Source organism: Bombina bombina, chromosome 5 (genome assembly GCF_027579735.1).
Source record: "Bombina bombina isolate aBomBom1 chromosome 5, aBomBom1.pri, whole genome shotgun sequence".
Taxonomy (NCBI): domain Eukaryota; kingdom Metazoa; phylum Chordata; class Amphibia; order Anura; family Bombinatoridae; genus Bombina; species Bombina bombina.
In genome coordinates, this window is record NC_069503.1 from 101732113 (window position 1) to 101746701 (window position 14589).

The 14589-nt window shown below is 37.3% G+C and overlaps 1 pseudogene; it reads left to right on the forward strand.

Annotated features, from left to right (window-relative positions):
• LOC128659997 (zinc finger protein 850-like) overlaps positions 1-14589 on the forward strand; it is a 254398-nt pseudogene that overhangs the window by 100384 nt on the left and 139425 nt on the right.

Sequence of the window (14589 nt, forward strand, 5' to 3'; positions counted from 1 at the left end):
TTGTTTTCTTCCTGGAGCGTGTCCTGCAAAGAGTGCTGGATCAGGCCATAGATGAGCGTGAAGAGGAAGAGTTGTGGTCACCATCACCACCAGAAACAGCCTTATCAGCATCGCTTGCTGGACCTGCGGCAATGCTGGAAGAGGATTGTGAGGAAGAGGAGTCAGAGGAGGAATGTGGCTTTGAGGAGGAGGAGGAGGAAGACCAACCACAACAGGCATCCCAGGGTGCTCGTTGTCACCTATCTGGTACCCGTGGTGTTGTACGTGGCTGGGGGGAAGAAGATACCTTCAGTGAGATCACTGAGGATGAGGAACGGGACATGTGTAGCTCGGCATCCAACCTTGTGCAAATGGGGTCTTTCATGCTGTCGTGCCTGTTGAGGGACCCTCGTATAAAAAGGCTGAAGGAGAACGACCTGTACTGGGTGTCCATGCTACTAGACCCCAGGTATAAGCATAAAGTGCCTGAAATGTTACCGAATTACCGCAAGTCGGAAAGGATGCAGCAGTTCCAAAAAAAAATTAAAAGTATGCTTTACACAGCGTATAAGGGTGATGTCACAGCACAACGGGAATCTAACAGGGAAAGAGGGGAAAGTAATCCTCCTCCTCCCACGACCACGCCGGCAAGGACAGGATGCTTTACAGACGTGTTGTTGATGGAGGACATGCAGAGCTTTTTAAGTCCTACACATCGCCACAGCCCTTCGGGGTCCACCCTCAGAGAACGACTCGCCCGACAGGTAGCAGACTACCTTGCCTTAACTGCAGATATCAACACTCTGAGGAGCGATGAACCCCTTGACTACTGGGTGTGCAGGCTTGACCTGTGGCCTGAGCTATCCCAATTTGCGATAGAACTTCTGGCCTGCCCCGCTTCAAGTGTCCTGTCAGAAAGGACCTTCAGTGCAGCAGGAGGTATTGTCACTGAGAAGAGAAGTCACCTAGGTCAAAAAAGTCTAGATTACCTCACCTTTATTAAGATGAATGAGGGATGGATCCCGAAGAGACTGACAGTGGGCGATACATTCGACTAAAAAAGGCCTGATGAAATGAGCAGCCTTGGGCTAAAAATGGTCCACACGTTGCTGTATTTTATCTCTGAATGCCGGATGACTTGCGTGACTTATCCGCCACCAACTAGGGTTCAAGCCGCAATGTTTTAGGGCACTTTCTGCCTGGGAAACAAACATCAATACCTAATTTTTTAGGCATGTGTACATGCCTAATTTTTCTGGCCTCTGGTGCTGCACTGTGGCTTCAAAAACCAAACAAAAAAAAAGGCACATAACAGGGATTAAACTGATAGGAATAGTACTACTTAACATACCCTCCTATCTGGTGGCACATTAGATTGCATGCGCAGTGCTCCAAATTTGAAGTAGGAGGTCCGACCAAGCATCTTTTTCCATCTCCCGGTTCCTAAAATCGATGCCATATACACGTCCCCTGATAGGGGACGTAACAGGGATTAAACTGATAAGAATAGTACTACTTAATACACCACTCCTATCTGGTGGCACATTAGATTGCACGCGCAGTGCCCCTAATTTGAAGTAGGAGGACCGACCAGGCATCTTTTTCCATCTCCCGGTTCCTTAAATTGATGTCATATACACGTCCCCTGATAGGGGACGTAACAGGGATTAAACTGATAGGAAGAGTACTACTTAACACACCTTATAATAATGCAGAGAGAGGCAATGCAGAGAGAGTAGTCTGAAGAAGAGGAGTCAGAGGAGGAAGGTGGCTTTGAGGAGGTGGAAGACCAAACACAGCAAGTGTCCCAGGGTGCTTGTTGTCACCTTTCGAGGACCCTTGGTGTTGTACGTGGCTGGGTGGAGGAAGAGACCTTCAATGACATCAGTGAGGACAAGGAACGGGACATGGCTAGCTTGGTATCCAGTAGATCCACAGAGTACATCCGGGCTACACAGGGCAGGAGGTCAATCAAGCAGCATGCACCGTAATAAGGAGAAATGTAAGTATACAAAAAGAACTTCCTTGAGGCATCCAAATAAAAAGATAGAAATTTATTGGGACTTGAATGTAAAAACAAATTCAGAGCAAATGCTCCATTTAGCAAGAGGTCAGGGTCACAGCTGAGCAAACCGCAGACATGTTTCGCGTGTATTGACACGCTTGATCACTGCTTGGTATCCAACCTTGTGCAAATGGGGAGTTTGCGGTTGTTCAAATGGACTGTTTGCGGTTGTTTGCGGTGCGTTAAACGGGGAGTTTGGTCTGTCACTGTGAAGCGGGCGTAACCCTTACACTACCTGATCGATACAACATCATACCTGATGTTTTAAAGCACGTTATTCCAAACAATTTAGGAATGTTAGGTGATTTATGCCCTTTATGGATTAAAACCAGACTCTGCATCAACATGTAATTTTCCATGGATCCCCCTCCGGCATGCCACAGTCCAGTTGTTAGTCCCCTTGAAACAACTTTTCCATCACTATTGTGGCCAGAAAGAGTCCCTGTGGGTTTTAAAACTCGCCTGCCTATTGAAGTCTATGGCGGATCGCCCGGTTCGCCTGTTCGCGAACAGTTGTGGAAGTTCGCGTTCACTGTTCGCTAACACAAAATTTTATGTTCGCAACATCACTAACGGCTACCAATAACATTTTGGAAACCTCTAGCCACCACCCAAAGTCTCTAATAAGAGGTATTCCGGTTGGGCAGTTTCTCCGTCTAAGGAGAAATTGCTCAAGCTTGAGGAAATACAATCAACATGCTAAGGAGCTGTATAACAGGTTCGAAAAAAGAGGTTTCTCTAAACGTAACCTAAATTTTGCCATGAATAGAGCAAGGAAAGAGAATAGAGATGCTTTTATCAAAACAGAGAAAAACCACGAGATCCTACAATTCACTTTGTCACAGAGTTTAACTGTCATTGGGAAAAGATACAATGTATTTTGAAAGAAAAATGGCAATTCTTGCAAGCTGATGAAGGAGTTTCTAAGCTTGTGGGGGTAGAACCCTCATTGGTAGCTAGACGAGCTCCCAATTTAAAGGATAAACTCATCAAAAGCTTCTATGTAAAAAGTCCAAATCCGAAGGACTGGTTAGGTGAACATAGAAAGGTCAAAGGGTGTTTTCAATGTGGACATTGGGTCCTATGTAGATACATAGCTCCCTCCAAAACCTTCTCAACTGGAGGTAAAACTTTTCCCATTAAACAGTTTATTAACTGTAAAACAGAGAATGTTATCTACCTACTTTCCTGTAGTTGCCCGATCTTCTATGTAGGTAAAACTAGACGTATTTTGAAAGACTGGGTGACTGAGCATAGGGACGATATAAAAGCAACTAAGGATGGTGACATAAAAAAATGGGGTAGCCCTGCATTTTCTAATTCACCATAATTCCAATCTAATGGACCTCAAGGTTATAGGTATAGAGACAGTTTCCCTCTTTGGCAGAGGAGGGGACATTGATAATATACTTCTCAAAAAGGAAACAGCCTGGATGTATAAACTACAAACTCTGGCCCCAAAGGGACTAAATGAGAAGTTTGAGTTTGCTGCTTTTCTATAAAAGATTAGGATATGTATATATTCTTTCTTTGAATATATTTTTTCTTTCATATTTTTTCCTTCATTGTTTAGTGGACGGACCTCTGGGAGGCACAGAATGTGAATACAACTCAATATTAATTTTTATTTTGATTTAAACTATTATCAATGTAGATGAATGAGGGCAATATAATAACTTTTCTTCACATTAGGTAATAGTCTCACAGTAGTGTTTACATTACTCTTTCTTTGTACATTGTGTGTATCTACATATTCTCATTATAAATTTTAGAGAAAATAATTCTTCAATTCATAATATATAAACTATCTTAAGGCTATCCATCTGAACCACGCTTCCTGTAAATACACAGGTTTTTTGTTTTTATGCTTTAGGCATATGCTTTAGGCATTGGGTGCTGTCTCCTAAATGTTCATCCAATCACTGGGAGTTAAGATCGGTAAATAGCTGAGACTGTTTACGTTCTCTATCCATTTGCCCTGAGGAAACCCCATGACGCAGTGGTCCCGTGGGGGGTGAAACACGCGTCGGCAGTGACGTATACAGAGCGGGCTGCTCTGTCCTGGATCAAGCAAGTTTGTAATCAAGCCGCAACAATTTGAAACAAAGTTGGCAGTTACAGTCTCCATTAAGCCGTTTGGATACACGCATGTTTGTCTTTGCCTTTGAAGATTGTCTCAACAGAAACCGTGATTTGCCACAACAGTGGGAAGGAATTTTACCCCTCTGCATACGTAACTATATAGCGGTTTTCATTTGGCAAGTGATAACACTTATTCTGGACGGTATTTACAAAAAGTACTATCCAGTTTGGAGGGAACACCCATAAATTGGCCAAGGACTGGCTTTTTACCTCCTATTGTCCGCTAAGGACATGTATGACAACGGCTTTTATAAATAAGAAATATGAAATTTGTTACTTTGTTTTTTACAGTTTGCAATGTATTTGTAAAATGAGCTCCTTATACAAACTTATTATGCAGTATTTTTGTGACCTGATGTTGGGGACCGAACATAGATCCTAGTTTATATTTCATGACACCGCATCCTTCAGATATGTTAGGGGTGCCTTCTGAAATAGGTGTTGTCCAGTTCCCTCTGGCCCAATATTACCGATTCTAAGCATGCTTTAACTATGTACTTATAGGTTGCCTTCATAAAGTCTATTATTGTTTATGTGTTACAGTAACTATTATTGAATTTACAATAAATATTTGCCTTTTCTAGGTAATCTACATCACCATCAAATATAGATCCTCATGGAGTAACATGATGGCCGATTTGTGCATATGGGCATAGCCATCCTCTGTTAGAGGTGTTATTTGCTGGATAAGTTACATTGATTGAATTTACAACATGTACTTGCCATCTTTAGGTAACCTTTATCCCCAACAAATATAGATCCTCATGGTGTAACATGGTGGCCGATTTGTGCATATTGGCATAGCCACCCTCTGTTAGAGGTGATATTTGTTGTGTATGCCACATAGGTATATGACCAATGTGTAAATGCTTTATAATTATTTTCTAGGACAGAAAAGTCTTAGTTCTCTGTGTACAACCTGGATGTGGTTCTTACGTATAGCCGAGTATCAGTGATTTTTCATCTGGTATAGGCTTGCAAGAACAATATTGCACTGTGTTTATTTCCCAAATGGGAAGTTTTTTAAGGTTATTGTAACCAAATAAAAAAAGAAAATGCTGAAATCCCTGTCTTATGTGTAGTTACTTATTAAGTCTCTACAATTCTTTTCTGTTTTAAGTTTGTTTATAATCAAAGAGGGCTGGGTCTGCAACTTTCACCTGGTTAAAGTTAATGTGGAAAATTATCAATATAGACCAATTATAAAAGGTGGTTGCTTTGGAACTTTTGTTTATCTTTTAGCACAGAGAATATATTCCATGGTCTTAGCATAAGTCCCTTCTCTACTCTCCTTAAAGATTTAACAATAATCAAACTGAGACACTGGTATATGCGTAATAATAGAGGAAAGGTTCTGGATGGATAAATATTTGAAGTCCCAGAAAATGTCACCAAAACAGAAAATGGAGGAAAGAAAACCCAATAAGAACATCAATATCTCTGGCTCATCAATACTGGAAGATAAAATTGAGGAAACTGAGGCTAATATTATCGCTAGTCAAATTTCTGCCCTAATTTTTCCCAAAATGGAAGAGATAAATATGAAATTGGCTTCAATTATGGAGGAGTTGAAAAGTCAGAATGAGCGGCTCACAGAAATGGAGCAAATAATTTTATATTGTGAAGATAATTTAAACATCTATGACTCCAAAATCAATCTATTATTTAAACAAAATGGTAGATTGGAAGCTAAAGTTGAAGAACTGGAGGACAGAAGCAGACAGAACAATTTAAGGATAATTGGACTAACTGAAGAGTTAAAATCAGAGAACCTGGTACATTTTGCAGAAATAACTCTGCCCTCATTACTGGAAATGGAAGGTAGAGGGGCCAGGTTCGTGGTAGAAAGAGCCCTCCGGGTGGGACAAATAATAGAAGCATCTGAGATGAGACCAGCTAGACCCAGAGCGGTGGTAGTAAAATACCTATGTTTCCAAAGTAAATGGGCTATCCTGAGAGCTTACAGAAAAGTACAACAGCTCACCTATAAGAAGGAAGAGTCCTAATTTTCCAAGACTTTTCATATGAGACTGCAAGTAAAAGGAAGTTGTTCTCACCTATCTGTACACGGTTGGTGAAGTAGGGGAAGAACTTCTCCCTAATGTATCCGGCTAAATTGAGAATCAGATCAGGGAACGATTGGGCTGATCAGGCCCAAAGATTTTTGGACAAAGATTTGAAGCCCAGCTAGTTTTTGATGGATGGGTTTCTTATCACTTCTCAGTGATGTTTCCCCCCTAAGGGATATATATATATATATATATATATATACACACATATATATTTTTTTCTTTTTTATGATTGCACAAGTGGGATAGTTTGTTTTCAAATGAGTATGTTTATATTTGTTTAGACACTCACAGAGAGTTCATAAGAATAACATAACTCTGTTTATTTAAAATTTGGGAAATGTTTGTACTTAGAGAAAGGTAATTTTAAGAGGAAAAAAAAAGGAAAATGAAATGTTTGAAAGGAAGGGGATTAAGTTTTAAGGGAAAATATGGATATTCACAATGAGGGTACTGTACAGTGCAATGAGATGGTTGTTTTCTCCTTTTGTTTATTGCACAAGTGGGTTAGTTTGTTTTCAAATGAGTATGTTTATATCTGTTTAGACACTTACGGAGAGTTCATAGGAATAATTTATAATCCTGTTTATTGAAAATTTGAGAAATGATTGTTAAGAGGAAAAAAAAAGGAAAAAGAAATGTTTGAAAGAAAGGGGATTAAGTTTTAAGGGACAATATGGATATTCACAATGAGGGTACTGTACAGTGCAATGAGATGGTTGGGTTTAGACACTCACAGAGAGTTCATAGGAATAATTTATAATCTTGTTTATTGAAAATTTGAGAAATGATTGTAAAGCACTTAGGGAAAGGAAATCTTAAAAGGAAAAAAAAGGGAAAAGAAAGGTTTGAAAGGAAGGGGATTAAGATTTAAGGGTAATTAGGGATATATACAATGAGGGTAATATACAGTGCATTGAGATATGAAATGTTTTTTTGTTTGTTTTGTGAGATAGGGAGGAATTCTGCATTGAGAAGTGTTAGGAGAACAAAAGATGGGAAATGAGATGGGTAATTCCATAGTGTGTAATAAATTGAAAGTATATAGAGTGAAGGGTCATGGAGATGCTAAAAAGATGGGAACAATAAGGGAAGGAAAATATTCAGGTGTTTTTGGCTGCTTATGTTTGCTCCCCTCCCCTTTCTCTGGCCCTCTTCACCTTTTTTTTCTCCTCCTCCGCTCCTCTTCTCCTCTTGTCGTTGATTGTAGACTTTGAAGAAACATAATGGTTAAACTACTATCATGGAATGTGGGGGAGATAAATTCCCTGATAAAACGTAAAGCCATTGTGAACTTTTTGAGTAGGAAAAAAGTGGATATTATAGACCTCCAGGAAACGCATTTGTCTGAATGTGAACACCAAAAAATTAGGGCAAGATGGGTTTCTGAAGTCATTAGCTCATCATATAAGAAATTGGCAAGGGGGGGTAGCAATTGTATTACACCAAAAGTTGAATTATGCAATTAAGCAAAAAATAATTGATAAAGAAGGAAGGTATGTTTTTATACATATAAATATAGAAGGTAGGGAACATTTTATTGGGAATATATATGGTCCCAATAAAATAGATTGGAAATTTTGGAGGAATATTTTTTAAATTATAGACAAATTATCAATGCATGAGATAATAATTATGGGGGACTATAATAGGACGCCAGATTATCTTCTTGATAGAGGGAAACTGGGGGGAAACCAGAGGAAAACAAATCCAAAACGCAATACAAAATATCAAAAAAAAGATATTCTCAAACTCTATTAGATTTATATAACTTGAGGGATGTATGGAGATTTTTAAACCCCAACAATTTAGAGTACACATGCTTATCTAAAACACATTTGATTTTAGCTCGATTAGATCTATTCCCGACATCAGGAACATTGATTAATAGGAGTTGAGGACATAACAATTTTGGAGTTTACATTATCAGATCAAGCCCCTATAGTTTTAATAGTAAAGGAGCCTAATAAACCGAACTATAACTCATTCTTCATGTCTAGTTATCTGAATAATTCAATAAAGTTTGTTCAGTTTTTAAAAGCAAAATGGCAGGAGTTTAAGTATAATCACCTAAACTATACGGGTAATATAGATATATATTGGGAAGCAGCAAAAGCTACGCTGAAAGCAGACATTACAACGTATGTAATTAGAACAAAGAAAGAAGCTCAAATTAGTCAGGTTTTATCTTTAGCATATTCAAGAATGAGAAAATCTCCGACAAAGGGGGAACAGAGAAGCTTATTACAAAGCTAAAAAATAAAGAGGATTTTTTTGCACTCTATAGCGGGGAAAGCCCTCTTGAAAGGTACAGCATATTTTGAAAGATTTCGTAACAAAGGTAGTAAATATCTAGCAAACCTGATTAATAGAACCAAAAAAAGGAAAACAATAGGTCTGATTAATTCAGAGGGTAAAATACAAAATAAAGTGGAAGAAATTACATTATTATTTCAGAAGTTTTTTTTTAGATTTATATTCCTCTCAATCTCCTAAAAAAGAAGCTATTCAGAGGTTCTTGACAAGCATTAAGCTTCCAAAAATTTCAGAGAAGGATAAAGCAGAGTTTAATGCACCTAATGTCTGAGACAGATATATTAAATACCTTAAAGGCTATGAGTAAAGGGAAAGCACCTGGGCCAGATGGCTTGCCATTAGAATTTTACTTATGCCTTAAAGATGATATTGTAATAACTTTAAGGGAAGTATATAATTACTTTTTTATACATGGTCAAAAGATCTCTGCACAGTTTAAGTCAGCCAATATTCTTCTTCTTGCAAAGGAGGGTAAAGATGTTACACAACTTTCCTCTTACAGGCCGATCTCTCTCTTGAATCTTGATTACAAGATATTGATGAAAATAATGGCTGATAGACTTAAAATAATTCTTCCAAAATTACTCCATATTAATCAGGCGGGTTTTGTAATAGGTAGAAATCCAGAAATGAACATAAGGAAGATACTCCAAGTAATATGTAAGTACAGTGATCATAACTATGGGGAGGGTGGCTCGGCTCTGCCGGAGGCCTTCCTGCTATCCTTGGATGCAGAGAAGGCCTTCGACAGAGTGGAGTGGGCCTTCATGATGGAAGCATTGGTAAGATATGGTTTTGAGGGTGGGTTCCTGGGGTTAATAGCGAATGTATACTCAGACTCAGAGGCCTCGGTTTTGGTTAATAGTTATTTATCTTAATCTTTTCCCCTAAAGAGGGGTACAAGGCAGGGTTGCCCTATGTCCCCACTGCTCTTCGATTTAATATTGGAACTTGGGGGCTGGCTTTGGTTTCTTAAATGGCTTGGATTTATTCCAATTGGAAACAGATTCCTCGGGGGAAGGAATAGGCTTCTGTTTCTTAATTTGTCAAAAGGAACGAAACGGTTAGAAGCTTTAGATTTACCCTTAGGTCTTTTATCCTGAGGCAAAAAAACTCCCCCCCCCCCCAAGTGACAGTTGAAATAATTGAATCCAACTGAGAAACAAATAACTTATTACCTTTGAAAGAAAGAGATAGCAATCTAGACTTAGAAGGCATGTCAGCATTTCAAGATTTTAAGCCACAAAGCTCTTCTAGCTAAAATAGCTAAAGACATAGATTTAACATCAATTTTGATTATATAAAAAATGGCATCACAAATAAAATGATTAGCATGTTGAAGCATGGGAACAATGCTAGACAAATCAGAATCTAGTTCTTTTTGCGCTAAATGTTCCAACCAAAAAGTTGATGCAGCTGCAACATCAGCCAAAGAAATTGCAGGCCTGAGAAGATGACCAGAATATAAATAGGCTTTCCTTAGATAAGATTCAAGTTTCCTATCTAAAGGATCTTTAAAAGAAGTTCTACCTTCCATAGGAATAGTAGTACGTTTAGCAAGAGTAGAGATAGCCCCATCAACTTTGGGGATCTTTTCCAAAAACTCAAATGTAACTGCTGGCAAAGGATACAATTTTTTAAACCTTGAAGAAGGAATAAAAGTAGTACCAGGCCTATTACAATCCTTAGAAATCATATCAGAAATAGCATCAGGAACTGGAAAAACCTCTGGAGTAACCACAGGAGATTTATAAACAGAATTTAAACATTTCCTAGTTTTAGCATCAAGAGGACTAGTTTCCTCAATATCCAAAGTAATCAACACTTCTTTTAACAAAGAACAAATATACTCCATTTTAAATAAATAAGTAGATTTGTCAGTGTCAATATCTGAGGAAGGAACTTCTGAAACAGATAGATCCTCATCAGAGGAGGATAATTCAGTATGTTGTCGGTCATTTGAAATTTCATCAACTTTATGAGAAGTTTTAAAAGACCTTTTACGTTTATTAGAAGGTGGGATGGCAGACAAAGCCTTCTGAATAGAATCAGCAATAAAATATTTTAAATTCACAGGTATATCTTGTGTATTAGATGTTGAAGGAACAACAGCAGGCAATGTACTATTACTGATGGACACATTCTCTGCATGTAAAAGTTTATCATGACAACTATTACAAACCACAGCTGGAGATATAATCTCCACAAGTTTACAACAAATGCACTTAGCTTTTGTAGAACTGTTATCAGGCAGCAGGGTTCCAACAGTGATTTCTGAGACAGGATCAGATCGAGACATCTTGCAAAAGTAAGAGAAAAAACAACATACAAAGCAAAATGATTAATTTCCTTATATGGCAGATTCAGGAATGGGAAAAAAATGCAAACAGCATAGCCCTCTGATAGAGAAAAAGGCAAGAGGCATATAGGAATGGGGTTTTAAATAATGAAAATATTTGGCGACAAGTATGACGCACAACACAAACAGAATTTTTTTGGCTAACAACATCTGGAAATGACACACTTGCGTCATTGAATACGCAACCTTGTGAAAGGATTCGGCATTGACTAAAATGCCGGAAATGACGAATTTGCGTCATCGAACGTAACTTCGCACCAAAAAATCTTGCACCAAAAATGACGCAATATACTTTGGCATTTTGCGCCCTTGCGAGCCTAATTTTGCCTGCAAATTTAAAATAACAGTCAATCTTAAAAAAGACTATACCCCAGGTAAGAAAAAAAAAAATCCTAAAAAATGCATTTCCCAGAACCTGACCCATGGCAAATATAAGTACAATACATATATTTAGAAGCTGGCTGAAAAAAAACCTAACACCTGCAAAAAAGCAGCGTTCAGCTCCTAACGCAGCCCCATTAATTCCTATGGGGAAATAACATTTTATGTCTACACCCAACACCCTAACATGAACCCTGAGTCTAAACACCCCTAATCTTACACTTATTAACCCTTAATCTGCCGCCCGACATTGCCGCCACCTACATTATATTATTAACCCCTAATCTGCCGCTCCGGACATCGCTGCCACCTACATTATATTTATTAACCCCTAATCTGCCACCCCCAATGTAGCCGCAACCTACCTACATTTATTAACCCCTAATCTGCCGCCCCCAACATCGCTGCCACTATAATAAAGTTATTAACCCCTAAACCTAAGTCTAACCCTAACCCAAACCCCCCTCTAATTTAAATATAATTTAAAATAATCTAAATAAAATTACTACAATTAAATAAATTATTCCTATTTAACACTAAATACTTACCTATAAAATAAACCCTAAGCTAGCTACAATATAACTAATAGTTACATTTTAGCTTAGGGTTTATTTTTATTTTACAGGCAACTTTGTATTTATTTTAACTAGGTACAATAGTTATTAAATAGTTATTAACTATTTAATAACTACCTAGCTAAAATAAATACAGAAGTACTTGTAAAATAAAAATAAACCTAAGTTACACTTACACCTAGCACTACACTATAATTAAATTTAATACCTAAACTAAATACAATTAAATACAATAAAATAAAATACAATACAAAAAAACAAACACACACTAAATTACAGAAAATAAAAAAATAATTACAAATTTTTAAACTAATTAAACCTAATCTAATCTCCCTAATAAAATAAAAAAGCACCCCAAAATAATAAAAATCCCTACCCTATACTAAATTACAAATAGCCCTTAAAAGGGCTTTTTGCGGGGCATTGCCCCAAAGTAATAAGCTCTTTTACCTGTAAAAAAAAAATACAATATCCCCAACATTAAAACCCACCATCCACACACCCAACCCTACTCTAAAACCCACCCAATCCCCCCTTAATAAAACCTAACATTAACCCCTTGAAGATCACCCTACCTTGAGACGTCTTCACCCAATCGGGCCAAAGTCCTCAACGAATGACTGTTCCTTTAAATGACGTCATCCAAGATGGTGTCCCTTGAATTCCGATTGGCTGATAGGATTCTATCAGCCAATCGGAATTAAGGTAGGAAAAAAAACTATTGGCTGATGCAATCAGCCAATAGAATTGAAGTTCAATCCTATTGGCTAATCCAATCAGCCAATAGGATTGAGTTTGAATTCTATTGACTGTTCCAATCAGCCAATAGAATGTGAGCTCAATTCTATTGGCTGATAGCATCAGTCAGTAGGATTTTTCCTACCTTAATTCCGATTGGCTGATAGAATCCTAGATTTGGTGTAATTAATTTAAAAATTTGTAATTATTTTTTTTATTTTCTGTAATTTAGTGGGGTTTTTTTTTTGTATTTTAGTTTATTTTATTTTATTTAATTGTATTTAGTTTAGGGATTTAATTTAATTATAGTGTAGTGTTAGGTGTTAGTGTAACTTAGGTTTATTTTTATTTTACAGGTACTTTTGTATTTATTTTAGCTAGGTAGTTACTAAATAGTTAAAAACTATTTAATAACTATTGTACCTAGTTAAAATAAATACAAAGTTGCCTGTAAAATAAAAATAAACCCTAAGATAGCTACAATGTATTTATTAGTTATATTGTAGCTAGCTTAGGGTTTATTTTATACTTTTTAGTTTTAAATAGGAATAATTTATTTAATTGTAGTAATTTTATTTATATTATTTTAAATTATATTAAGATTAGGGGGTGTTAGGGTTGGACTTAGGTTTAGGGGTTAATGCATTTAATATAGTGGCGGTGACGTTGGGGGCAGCAGATTAGAGGTTAATAAATGTAGGTAGGTGTTGGCGATGTTAGGGACGGCAGATTAGGGGTTAATAATATTTAACTAGTGTTTGCAAGGCGGGAGTGCGGCGGTTTAGAGCTTAATATATTTATTAAAGTGGCAGCGATGTCTGGTCGACAGATTAGGGGTTAAAAGTCTATTTAAGTGTTTGCGATGTGGGGGGGGCTCGGTTTAGGGGTTAATAAGTAGTTTATGGGTGTTATTGTACTTTTTAGCACTTTACTTAAGAGTTTTACGGCGTTAGCCCATAAAACTCTTAACTACTGACTTTTAAATGCTAGGAGTCTTGACAGGAGAGGCTGTACCGCTCACTTTTTCCAAGACTCGTAATAACGGCGTTAGGAAAATCCCATTGAAAGTATGGGATACGCAATTGGCGTAAGTGGATTTACGGTATGCTCGAGTCGCGGAAAAAAAAGTGAGCGGTACACCTGTACCTGCCAGACTCGTAATACCAGCGGGCGTTAAAAAGCAGTGTTGGGACCTCTCAACGCTGCTTTTTAAGGCTAACACAAGACTCGTAATCTAGGTGATAGAGTAATAACACAATGAGATATGTTTTTTGAGAAGTTCAGTCCATTTAAAAGGACCATAACATATAGAATTACAAAACCATAGATGCATAATAAAAACACAATGCTATAAAACTTACTATGAATTTAAAAAGAGAAGTAGATTGTTTGCTGATAAATGTAATTCTGCACCTGTACCATGTGACAGCTATCAGCCAATAACAGACTCATATTTTTATATGATGTGAACTCCTGCATATGCTAAGTAGGAGCCGCTGCCTCAGGTCATTTAAAAGGCTGTGTACAATTTAATAATGAAAATAAATTACAGACAGCAAACAGTTATTTCACATAAAAACTAAAGCTAAAGGTGAAATTTCCCATACACTTTATACTAATTTATACACTGATAAAACAAGTCATTAGAAACACAATAAAGCAGGGGTGCTCACACTTTTTTTGTGCTGGGATCTACTTATTAAATGAGCAGCGCAAATAAAGATAATGAAGAAAAACTGATAATAAGAGTAAATTAGAAAGTTGTGTGAAATTGCTTGTTCTAGATCTGAATCAAGAAAAAAATGTGTTTCATATCCCTTTAAGGTTGCATGATTTAGCAACACATGGATGTGCAAAAGCATAAAGATACAACAGATTAATCCTGAGGACAAAAGTAGCACTGACTAATTCAGGTTAACAGGAGCAACCCCTTGTGCCTTGTTACAAAACACTGCATTCAAATGA